At 39.9% G+C, this 12775-nt stretch overlaps 1 protein-coding gene across 3 annotated transcripts in view; it reads left to right on the plus strand.

Annotated features, from left to right (window-relative positions):
* The window catches only part of SLC24A2 (solute carrier family 24 member 2), a gene marked incomplete at both ends in the record, with an annotated part of 240254 nt that overhangs the window by 201454 nt on the left and 26025 nt on the right, over positions 1 to 12775 (plus strand). The window lies entirely within an intron of this gene.

Here is a 12775-nt window from a genome sequence, read left to right on the forward strand (position 1 = left end):
ACTTGAACTAGAGAGCCTAGGTCAGTGTTTTTCAAAGTTTCGTGTGCTTATGAATTTCCTGAAATTGAATATTCAGGTTCTGATTTGTTGGATTTACAGTGGGGCTCAGAGGCAGACATTCTAACTAGCTCTCTAGTAAGACTCTGCTGCTGTTGGATCACACTTTGAGTAGCACTACTCTAAAGTTGGTGACCCCTTCTCTAGACAAAATTTTCCTAGGGAGCTGAGAAGGTACAGAGTGCCCACGAATAGAGACCAGACTTCAGCCAATCAATACCAGCATTCTCTTCTCTTTTCTTTTATACGCCACAGGATATACGCCACAAGAATCTGCTCTTCTTAAAAAATAACATGCTGATTATTACCTGTGAGCACCTTTTCATATTCCTGTTGGCCATGTGTATGTCTTCTTTGGAGAAAAATCTATTTAGGTTCTTTACCTATTTTTTAATTGTTATTTGTATGTTTAACTATTGATCTGCATGGGTTCCTTGTATATTTTAAATACAGTGCCCTATCCGATAACCCCTAAAATATTGACATTCTTTCACCCTTTCCGTAGGTTTCTGTTTCATTTTGTTCATTGTTTCCTTTGCTGTGTTTTTTTATAAGGTGTATATATCTCAAATTATCAAATAAATATATCATATATATTTATTTGTCAAATATGCCTCAATAAAGCTAGAAAATATAACTAGAGGAGAGGATAAAGAAACAGTAGCTCCTTCTGCCCTTGTCTCCTTTGCCTTCTAGAATGCCGCCCTCCTGTCCAGAGCCCCGTGGTCCCTTCGCATTAACTCAGGGTGAGCTGGCAGAGCAGCTTATGTCCACATGGATAAGCAGCATGTGGCAGCAGCAGGCAGGCCCCAAGGACATCTGGCTGCCCTTGGGGATGGCACAGTCACAGGTGTGCAGAGGGCAGCCTAGTCATCGTGCCTGTCCATCTGGCTGGCATAGGGACATCTGTGCCCCCTGCAAGGGAGCACCTTGCTGCAGGGAAGTGAGTCCCACCTGACCCCTCTCTGGGCAGAGCTGTGCCCCCAGGTCTCATGCAGAGAAACAAGACATATTTTTGTACCACCCTGTAATACTGAGAGCTCAAGGACAAATAGACCTCCAAAGGACCACCCTACCCTCTGGCGACAGGACAGACAGGTGATAAATTCTAGATCCACCAGGGGTAAGTTACCTCACCTCACTCTATTTCCTCATCTATAAAGTACAGATAATAATAGTACCTACCTCATGAGAGTTATTAGAAGCATTACATGAGATAATATACATAAATCACTTAGCACAGAGCTAAATGCTAGCTGTTTCTATTATTATGTGTCCATACTTGCCATTTAAACACTTTTCAAGATGTCCCTTCCTTGAAGGAACTCAGTGTAGGTAAAATGAAAATGAAATACATATGTTTGGGGTGCTCAGGGTATGAAAGTAAATAAATCAATAAATATTTGTGGTAAGTGCATAAGTATAACCCACTGTGTTCATGGTTGGTTGTACAAGGTACTCTGGAAGCGTGCTAGAGGAGAAATTGATCCTAGCTAGGGAAAATATAAAAGTTTCAAAGAAGAGATGATATTTGAGCTGGGTTTTGTTGGATGAATAGGAGTCTGCCACTCAAAGAAGAAAGAAATGATTCTAGTGACAATTTGTGCAAAGTATAAAATCTTAAGAATGACTGGAGAGAAAGCCAGTGGAACTGGGGACTAAAATAGAAAGTGAGGCTTGAGAAGAATCCACTAGAAAAGGTAAATTGGGCTCAATTCTTGAACTGTTCAATCAGATCATCTTTAACATTCATCTGATATGTGGCAGGCAATGTACTGAGCCCTGAAGGTATTCAGACATTCTAGCAGAGCAGAGAGACTACAAATACAAACCCAGCTCTAATTATAGACACCTAAGGGTCATGAAGAATATTAAGCATGGTGACTTGATGGAGGGCAAGTCCTTTAGGATGGAGATGAGGGGAAGGCATTTGAATGAGACTGAACTCTCAGAAGGAGCTAGCACCCTCGAAGGCAGAGATGAACTTAACCTGTCTGAGGAATAGAAACATCAGTGTGGCTGGAAGTGACAGAGCAGAGCCATCCACCTTATAAATGAGGATAAGGAAGCAGACTTCCTTCTAGGCAGCCACAAGCCATTGGAGCTTTCCAGATATGATTTACAGTGGTAAATATTCCTGGGGCTGCCATATAGAAACTGGATTTGGGACAAACAGTTGTATAGCAATAGTGAGACAAAGAGGTCACTGCATGAGTTGAAACAAAAAGCTGATGGTGGCATGGAACCAGGGCAGTAGCCATAGAGGCAAGGAATACATGGATCAGGAGGGCATTGTGGGCTCCCCCAAGCAGGGATGGCACGAACCCCCAAGCAGTCCAGACTTCACCCTTTTCTGAGAAAGTGGAGGAAGAATCAGGTTTCAGGTTTGTATTACAGGAAGACATACCTTTCAGTACGGTCAGCAAGACGCCAGAGTTAAAGACAATTAGAATTGTGGCAAAATAAGAGTCTATTAGTTCAAGGATCAGGAAATTATGGTCAGTGACCAAATCTGGCCTCAGCCTGGTTTTTGTTCAACCTATGAGACAAGAATGTTTTACATTTTTAAAGAATTTTTGTGTTTTTTTTTTTTTGAAGAAGCAGTAGCATATGTGACAGAGACCATATGGACCACAGAGCCTAAAATATTTACTATCTGTCCCTTTACAGGAAAAGTTTGCCCACCCCTGGTTTAGACCATCTGCAGTCTTTAAAAAGAAAAGAAAAAAAAAAAAGGAATGAAAAAGCTTTTCATGTACTAATAAGGAATGATCTTCAAGATATGTTGTTAGTGAAAATGGCAACATGTCAAGTTATATCCAGCATACCATACCATATGGGGGGTCGGGGGCGGGGGTGCCTAACATATAAGCATTTGCTTGCGATGCTTTTGAATAAAATGGACATGCTGATTACCTCCCTAACAGGAGCCTGGAGATGGAGAACTGAGGTGGGAGAGAAGCTTTCAGTATGTCGCCTTCTGTGGCTTTTGAACTTTGAGCCAGTTACTAATTTGAAAAAAAATGCAACAATAAAAATAATAATGGGTTAAATTAAAAATGAACCAGTATGCTTTGACCATTTAAGAACACATTTCTGGAGACAAGCTCCATGAGTTCAAATCCCAGATCTGCCACTTACCAGCTGTGTGACTTTGGAGAAATTATTTAACCTCTCTGTTCTTTGTTTTCTGTGAAACAAGGATAATAGCAGTACCTATTTCATAGCATTGTTGTGAGATAGAGTACACTTAGGGCAGTCCTTGGCACATTGTGAGTACTAATAAGTGTTTGCTATTAGTAGTGGTACTTAGTAAAACTTAAATGGCTAAGTAATTCAGAAGACAAGCCTTAGACCAAATATTGACCGTGGCATGGCAATCAATGGCTGCACTGGAGAGTTGTTTCTGAGGCAGAATTGAATAGATTTGATAATAGATTGTTTGATTATAGACAGTGAACAAATAGAAGTAAGTTGTAGACGAGGCTGAGGTTGGAAAGGCTGGGCGAAGTAAATCAGGGCTATGACTCCAGAGTCAGAAAAAAAAAAAAGGTGGAATTGGAATGCTCGCGCCACCCAAAGCACACCTTCTCAGAAATGATTCGATGCTGTTTTATTGTGCTAGTTTTCTTTCTTTCCCAGTTGTATTTTTATCAAGCCACAAGAAGAATGAGGTGTGCATCCCAACGTTATTAATGGAAATGATGGGCCCTGTACACCACACATTCATTGCTGGTATTCTCCGGAGAATTTAGCTCATATCTTGTAATTAACCTGCTGTTGTAAAAACCCTGTTTACAAGTGAACTAATTTTGCATTGACACCTCATCTCTGAGAGTTTACCACTGGCAATGAAGAGTGTTTTAAAATATTCCCTTTCACAGAGGAAGCCCCTTTGCAGGAGGTTTTTTGCTTCATTTGTATTTTCTGTGGAAGCAAGAAATAATTTGAGTTTTGAAATGGCTTAGTGCTAATTATCCCCTCCCAATGACTGCTGATACATGCTGTTGACGCTAATACAGAAAGGACTGATTTGAGCTACCACTGAGAATTTACCAATCTTCCCAAATTTTCAGTGTTAAGAATTTTATCCAGATTTGAAAGACAATTCAAAGAAAGATGTTCTTCCACCTAGAACCTGGTGTTTTCTTACACATTAACTTTACCAACCTAGATGGCAGCCGGGTGATTATACTAGGACTCCTTCCTCCACGCAGCTGCCTCTGCTACATCATGGTCCTTGCTGCATGAAACATGAAACCCTGTAAATACTTCTTGCAATGGGATAGAAGGGGAAGTGCCTTGCAAATTTCTTAGATTCTAAAATCTGAAAATTTCAACTTTTTAAAATTGTGACCTACATTTTTATATATTGTGAGATGACTTTTTATAGGATATGGCTTTTATTTCATTTCACCTCTAAGAGTCGCTCTGTCCTTAGTGAAATCAAAATTGTCCCTGTTTTGGTTAAGAGTTGTCCAGATGCAGCAATGGACAAATAGATTCGTAGAAGAAAACCACATTACTAGGAAATATAGAAAGAGAAAATATATGTGTGTGTATATATGTACACACTACTAGGAAATATAGAAGGAGAAAATAGATGTGTGTGTATATACATACATGTGTATAAACACATACATCTATATAAACAGATGGATACATAGATACATAGAGGTTAGATAGATGTGGCTGGATAGATGGATGGAGTCAAAGAGTAAATAAATATGTAAAAAAAGCAGGCTTTTTTCTTTACAACTTCAGTGCCACCTTCCCTTGTTAAGCCCTTCTTTCTCCCTTTAGGCATTTAGCCCTGACTAATTAATTCCTACTTTAAAATCAGTCTTTACCTACCCTCAACAGAATTTTTAAGATTTGCTTTCATAAAGCCTTATAGCGATGATAAAAATGTTTGAGTATTATGTGGCTACATGAAGGATAAGTAGGGAAAGATGGTAGAAATGATGGTGATTTTAAATTTCTCTGAAAAAACAAAATGCTTAAAGATCTATCCCTACAATTAAATTTGGATTTGAAGGTAGGGGAAAGCCTCATTATGGAGGACAGCAGTTTGTTCTAGATGTTGGTGTTTCAAGTTACAAATGTGATTCAGAGCACATTAGGGAGACATCGTAATAAATGGTTAAAATGTCAGCAGTGATAAGGATTCCAAGATTATCGAGTCCTTGTTACTTAGAATCCATATGACATCTTCCTTCCTAAATCCTACCTTTAGTAAGCAAACACTTGTTCTTAGAGATTTCTGAACCTCTTAGACATTGTGAACCTCAAGCCAAATTCAGTATCTTCTAAATGCTGAAGGTACAATAATAGCCAGGCCTATACCGCTTTAAAATTTAAAAAGTCATCCACCTCAATGCCCCTATTAATGAGATTCTTCAACCTCTTGGAACATACTAAGGGGATTCTGGCAGCGGAGGCTTTGGTGGACAGTAGGATGTGTCTGGGGGTTGACACTTCCCCCAGCACAAGAACAGCACAGGGGAGAGAGGTGGGGACCTAATAGTGAAAGAAAAAGGAATTCCCAAAGACTCTCCATCAGACAGGATTTTTTTTTTAAGATTTATTTATTTATGCATACAAGAACTGAGGTGTAGGCCAGAGGTGTGGGGAGTGAGAGGATTCACCAGAGAGAGTGGGGAGCAGAACAGGCAGATCTACTGAAATATACTGCTGAGGGGAGCAACGGGCCAGACAGGAGACATCTGCTGTGCCATGTGGGTCAGCTACCTAGCTGGCCAGGGATCCAACTCTCCTGCTATAATGGCTGGAGGTATCTTGAGAGGGCTGTCTTTAACCCTTGAGCCACCAGGGAGGCCCCACACTAGATTTTTTAAGGCCGAAGCCATGTTAGAACTAGGACTGCCTTAGAAAGAAATGCAGTTGTATCAGACAAAACCCAATACAAATTATAAAAGAAAATGAAACAAAACAACAAAAATGATGGTATTTTCATAGTAGAAGAGATAACGGACTTTTTCTTTTAATCTACATGTTTATTTTTTAAGGAAAAGTCGAAGTCCAGTGCCTATATCTAATGGCCTGGGCAATATTTACCTGCTGCTAATGATGCACTCACAGGCCTTTTGAACACATTTTAAGATGAAATAGATATAAGTCAGATTTCAGGTTCTGTTTAAATTTCAATACTTGTTATAGAGCAACCCCGATATTAAACGGGTTTCTGGCTGTGGGTCCTCACCCGCGCGCTTTAAAGGGACTTATGAATACTCTACTACAGACACACACAAAAGGGTTAATAAAAGGTTTATTTACAAGAGGATAGGAAATAAGGAAAATGTACAACTCAGGGAGAAAATAGGGAAATAAAGTCTTTAATGCGTCCTACCCCATCCGACGACCTGGAAACCCAAAGTCACTCCCAGAGCTGGCCGGACGCTCCGAGCTGGCCGAGAGCCCAAAAATGGAGAGACCCCCAAAGCTCACGTGTCTGCCTTTTGTATCCACCTGGCTGCTTAACCCCACCCTCAGGTCCCAGCCACCTTCCCTTTGGTGGTGATGGGATTTGGAGTTCCCAGTGTCTTTGGCTTTGACCTGGGGTGGGGGTGGAGTCCACAAAGCCTGTATGGAATTTGCTTTGGGACCGCCTTTTCCCCCTAACATACTGACAACAAATTATGTATTCATTGCAAATCTTACTGTTAATAACACCATTTTGCTTTCTGAAGGAAATTGAATGTATTAATTAGACTCTTCAGATCCATTAAGGGCTGTTAATAAAAAGGCTAATAAATACTGGCATTAATATTATCATTCCTATGAGTGATTCTAATCCAACTGATAAATGAAACAATGAGAATTTTGAGCTATTTCTTATAATTCCTAGTAAATTTTATATTGATAAATCTTTTATGATTTCTAAGCCATGGAAATGATACAAAAACCAATTTACAATAACAATACAGAAAGAAATCCATCTTGTCTGTAGGTTGCACCTCAGAATTATTTGGACAAAAATGCAAAGTGAAGGAAAGCATTTGCATTTCACCAGACTCTGCAAGTGCCATTTTACATTTTAATGTAATGGTTCTTGACTTTTTAGAAAACTTAGGTTCAGATAGCTTCATCACTCACAGCAAAATATTTTGAAACCTTGGCTTCAATTCAAAGTCATATAGAAGCAGATTAAGTTTTTTCAGGTTGTCATTGCTGAGTGAGACCTGATTATTCTGTTGTTAATATGCTAAATTCTTGATCCTAGAATTTTTAAAAATGTTTCCACCAATATGTAAAATAAACCACATGATGACATTATAAAGGGAGTGAATTATTTCCTACTGCTATGCAGGAAGGGCTGTATAATTTTTCAAGAAATTTTGTTGCTACTCAAATGTGAGCTCTGTTGGTTCTGGATGTGGACACACAGAGGGACTACAGATGTTTCAGATGGCGGTGCCTTCCAAAAAGAGATGCTTTTTGACTCGCCTTTTCTTAAAGAGAGATAAGTGATAAAAACACAGAAGGTAAGGATAGAATAGAACTTGTATCACAAGTTCTGATCACTTGTATCACTAGATACTGAATTTGGCTTGAGGGATATTTGGTTGCAAAGACATTGAGAAGTAAAAGAACAAAAAGAAAGCTTTTTTCTGACACAAGAATGAATGGGAAAGGGCAATTTTAAAATAAATTACAGCAACTGAATACAATGATACATTTCAAAGCCAAAAAGAATCTCTTCAAACTTGAGATCCTTAGAAACAATAAATACCTACAGAGTCAGTATATTTGTCTGCTTGCATTGCCATAACAAAATACCTTAGTCGGAGTGGTTTAATTTAAAAAACAAAAATTTGTTTTTCTTTCAATCTGGAGGCTAGAAGTACAAGATCAAGGTTCTGACCTATTTACTTTCTCCAAGGACTCTCATGTAGTTTGCAAACTGCACCTTCTCTGTGTCCTCAATTGGCCTTTCCTTGGTGAACATTACACCAGAGAGTAATCTCTAGTGTCTCCTATAAAATCACCAATTCTACCTAATCCTATCAGATTAGGGCCCCATTCTTGTGGCCTCATTTAAACTTAATTTCTTTCTTAGAGGCCACATGTCCAAATACAGCTGATACAACTAGCTTCAGCATGTGAATTTGGTATACAAACATTGTGTCCAGAACTGTCAGTAAGGTCTCAGTTCCCAGAATAGAGTAACAGCTTTTCAAATGAGGCTCCCTGATTTTTCATCATCCAATCTAACAGATATTCTTTCAGACTCCCCTGTTTTCATTCCCCTTTAAAAGAGAAGAAGCAGGGGCTCCCTGGTTGCACAAGGGGTTAAATCTCAGCACTATGAAGCTATCAGCAGCCATTGCAGCCACTGCAGTTCCATTCACGGCCAGGGAGCTGAACCACAATGGCACAGCAGACCTCTCCTGTCTCGCCCACTGCTCCCCTCAGCAGTGTATTTCAGTTAGTGCACCTGTTCTGCTCCCCACTCTGTCTCTGGTGAATCCTCTCGCCCCTCCCCCCCACACACACACACACCTCTGGCCTCCACCCCAGCTCTTATATGCATAAATAAATAAATAAATCTTTAAAAAAAAAAAAAAAAACAGAAGAGGCAAATGGCAAATGACAAATGACGTTTTCTTTAGCCTTACAGCCCTTAGCTGACCCATCCCACAAAACTCAGTTTGGTCTCCCTTGTGATGGAAGTCCCAAACCACAGTTTCAGGGTCCCCCAAATTCATTTCTCCTGTGTCACTTAGAGATTTTTGAGTTCCGGTCTTTGGGTCTGTGAGAGCAAAATGATCCTGAACCCAATAGTGAAAGTTTTTATATGTCAGTCTTTTCCATATCACAGTTTCAAATATGATGTTCTATGTCTGCAATATACGTGATAAAGGCCACTGACTAGCCAATTGGTTTAAGAAAAAATGCAGATGAAATGAGTCACTTACCATCCCTGATCCAGTTGTTGCTTATGGGTGGCGGGTTTGAATAAATTTCTATTGTTTAAGCCATTCAGTCTAAGTTATTTTATTCTGGCAGCTCCAGCAAACTAACACACTAACCATGGAGAAGTTTATGTTTTCTAAAGATCTCATTTTTCAAAGAGATTTTCTCTGTCCTGAAGCAGTGGTATAACTTACGCTTCAAAATGGAGAGCACTCCATGGAATATTTCTTGGAAGGCACCTTCTGCTTGCCAAATAGTTGTTGATTTCAAAGCCTTTCACTGTATTAAAGTGTGACTGTGCACTTTGGGGTAATTTTACCTTTAAGAGCTCCAACTTTACTTTGTTTTTAGCTCTGCACAGAACACAGAATCAAGGTGTCACAATATTATGAATCTTGCCGTCTGCTTGGAAGCTTTGTTTCTTAGAGAAAGTCTACTTGCAACCTACCTACTAGAATAAAATAGCATTTCTCCTTAAGACTCTGAAATTTTCCCTTTCAACTTATTTACAAAGGCTTTTTCTTTATTCCTATTTCCTAAGAGAAAAGTAAATTCCTTTGTTGACATCACTACACTCAGTGCTCAATAAATGTTGAATGAGTGAATAGAGGAACAAAATTATTGTTGTTTTAATAATTGTTTCACTTTCACATCAAATAATCAAATTATAGAATTTATTGCTGGAAGTAACATAATTCACTGAGTCAAACTTCCTTCTCCTAGATGCCTATGAAGAAATCATTTGCCTAAACATTTTCTGAGTGCTTGCTGGATGCCAACTATTGTTCTGTGTACTTTTCATGGATTATCTTATTTAATTTTGTAACAACAATATTCTTATAAAGGAATGTTCTAGAGCAGAGGTGGGTCTGTGTATTAATCCCCCCTCTGCCAATCCCTTCATTAGATAAGACACCTTCAAGACATTTCTCGCTTGGAGCCTCCCACACACACATTGAACAGGCACACACACCTTTTCACCAGTTCCCAAGGAAACCTAATTGGAAAAGTTAAATATGCCACCATTGTCGAAGAGAGTCTTTTTAATACTTCAATAATGAAAGAGGGCAGAGGTAGGAGGAGAAGCAGATAGTTCATATTTAAAACCAGTGCTATTTTGTTGTGTATGTTCTTCCCACCAGTCTCTACTGGCCTTTGAGCACTGAATGCTGAAGTCTGGCAATAACCCTTCTTGTGTTTTATCTTGGGTCTGTGAGAGCAAAATGATCCTCAACCCGTAGTGAAAGTTTTTATAAGTCAGGATTTTCTATATCACAGTTTCAAATATGATGTTCTATGTCTGCTATAGACATGATAAAGGCCACTGATTAGCCAATTAGTTTAAGAGAAAATGCAGAAGAAATGTGAGTCACCATCCCTGATCCAGTTGGTGTTTTTGGGTGGGGGTTTTGAATAAATTTCAACCCTTCAGTCTAGTTATTTCATTATGGCAGCTCAAGCAGACTAATACACTGTTTGGTGGACCTCAGGAAAGTTTATTATTTAAAGGGCTTGATGTGTCTTCTACAACAACTCCTAGATATTCACTATGGAAATGGCTGGTGCAGCTTTAGCCACACACAGTTAAGGGAATCAAGGGTGACATCAAGCAATTAAATACACGTAAAATCTTAAGCCCTCATTTTGGTCATTAGTGTACTCGGTTGTCCCTCTTCCACATCAAGCCTGAGCTAAATTTCTGCACATTTTTCTTGGACAGAGATGCTAAAAGAACAAATCTTTCTTCTTAACCTACACTTGAAGTGTGACATTTGTTGATATCTTATCAGCTCCTGCATTTCGTTTTTTAAATTTGTAGCTGGTACTTTGGAGATTATCACCCAAGGAGATAGAAGAGAGAAGAGGGCCTCACAATGGCCCCTCCTAACCACACACCCCCTAATCTGCCCTTCATTTCCCCTTCAAAGTTGGCCTGAATATTATAACAAATATACCACAGATCGTATGAATTTATTTCCCACTGTTCTGGGTGCCAAGAAGCAAGGTCAAGTGTCTGGTGATGATCTACTACCTGGCTCACAAATGGCCATTTTTTCCCACTGGGTCTTCTACGTGGGGTGGAAGGGGCAAGCAAGTTCTTTAGGGTCTTTTTATATAAGGACTCTAACCCCAATCCCAAGGGCTCTGCTGCCATGATTTAATCACCTCCCAAAGGCCCTGAATCCTAATACCATCGCTTTCGGGGTTAGGACTTCAACATAGGAATTTTGGGAAAACGCAAATGTTCCATCCTTGCAGACTCAGAGAAAAGGAAAATAATGCAGCTAAGAATCAGAGTTTCTGATCAACTTTTTCAAGAACCGTTAACTAGGCTCAAGAAAATCAAGCACAAGTACATCAATTCAATTCTTAGTGTTTGCTCTAAGTATTATTTTTGTTTAAATAAGTGGAATTATTACAGAACACAGCTGGGAAGTGTGGTGTAATTGGACAGAAAGGATATTCATACCTATTACTTAGTAGTGAGGAAGGGAGGCATTTTTGAATGGGGTGAAGCATTGAGCTGAAAGTGCATAGTCACATGAGCCCAACCTAGCACTGTGCCCCTATTTCAGCTTATCCCTTCCTCTAAATGGTCATCAAATAAGGGGAGTGTTCTCAGTGAACTAAGCTCCTTCCAACCCTGAGATTTCAGGACTCATTGTGAAGCCTAAACCTCCTGCTCTAAGCCATTGCAAAGGTCGATGATTGCAGTGTGCCTTTCTTGGTCTATGTGACCTGTGACCAAAGATGGCAAGTCCCGTCCAGAAGGTGGTAGAGACCACTATTCCAAAGGATGATGATACTCTGCCTCACCATGACATGATTTTGAAGGACTTCTGGGTGGGACCTCAAAGACAGTGAGGTGCACCACGATCAGATGCCTGACATGTTTTGTTTTGTTTTTAAAGTTTTATTTATTTATGCATACAAGACCTGGGGTACAGGCCAGAAGTGGGGGGGGGGTGAGAGGATTCACCAGAGACAGTGGGGAACAGAACAGGCAGATCAACTGAAATACACTGCTGAGGGGAGCAGCAGGTGAGACAGGAGAGGTCTGCTGTGCCATGTGGGTAGCTCCTGGGGATCAAACTCGTGCTACAGTGGCTGTGGATAACTTCATTGGTTGTGTCTTAACCCCTTGCTCCAGCAGGGAGGCCCCTGCCTGACATGTTTTTGATTATGCCATGCCCATTGATTTGCCCAGGGTCACACAGCTGGCTAGCCACAGTGATGAGCTTAGTGGCCAAAGAGAAGGATGAACATTCACTGATCCTCTGGTCTGAGTCAGGGACTCCATCATACAGTTATCTGAGCGTCACTCTCCGCAGTTGGTGGATGAACACCTCCTACATCATCTAGATATTTCACGTGTTCTAAGAGTGCTTTTTAAAAAACTTTATTGAGTGTGAAAGTCAATATTCTTGATGCACCTACCTCATTTCTTAGACTCAATGTGTGGAGGCTCAGCCTTTCTAGGCCCTGGTGGTGAATCCTCACACGTGTCACATGAGCTTCACCCCATTTGGTCATTCAGGTTGGAATCTATGCAACTGAATAATGCAGAGCCGTGCACTGATTTTTCTTCTACACATCAAAATTATAAAGACAGCAGCAACAACAAATGTGTTAAAGGCTCATTCTCTTTAAGTAGAAGTAAAAAATTATTTAAATTTTTCACCTTCACTACTTGACCATGACCCAGTGTTTCAGAGTAAATGAACCACATTTTTACAGAGGAATTTAAGTACTGACATTTTATTTCATCTAGCGTCATGCC

Source organism: Talpa europaea (assembly GCF_964194135.1).
Source record: "Talpa europaea genome assembly, chromosome: 7".
Taxonomy (NCBI): domain Eukaryota; kingdom Metazoa; phylum Chordata; class Mammalia; order Eulipotyphla; family Talpidae; genus Talpa; species Talpa europaea.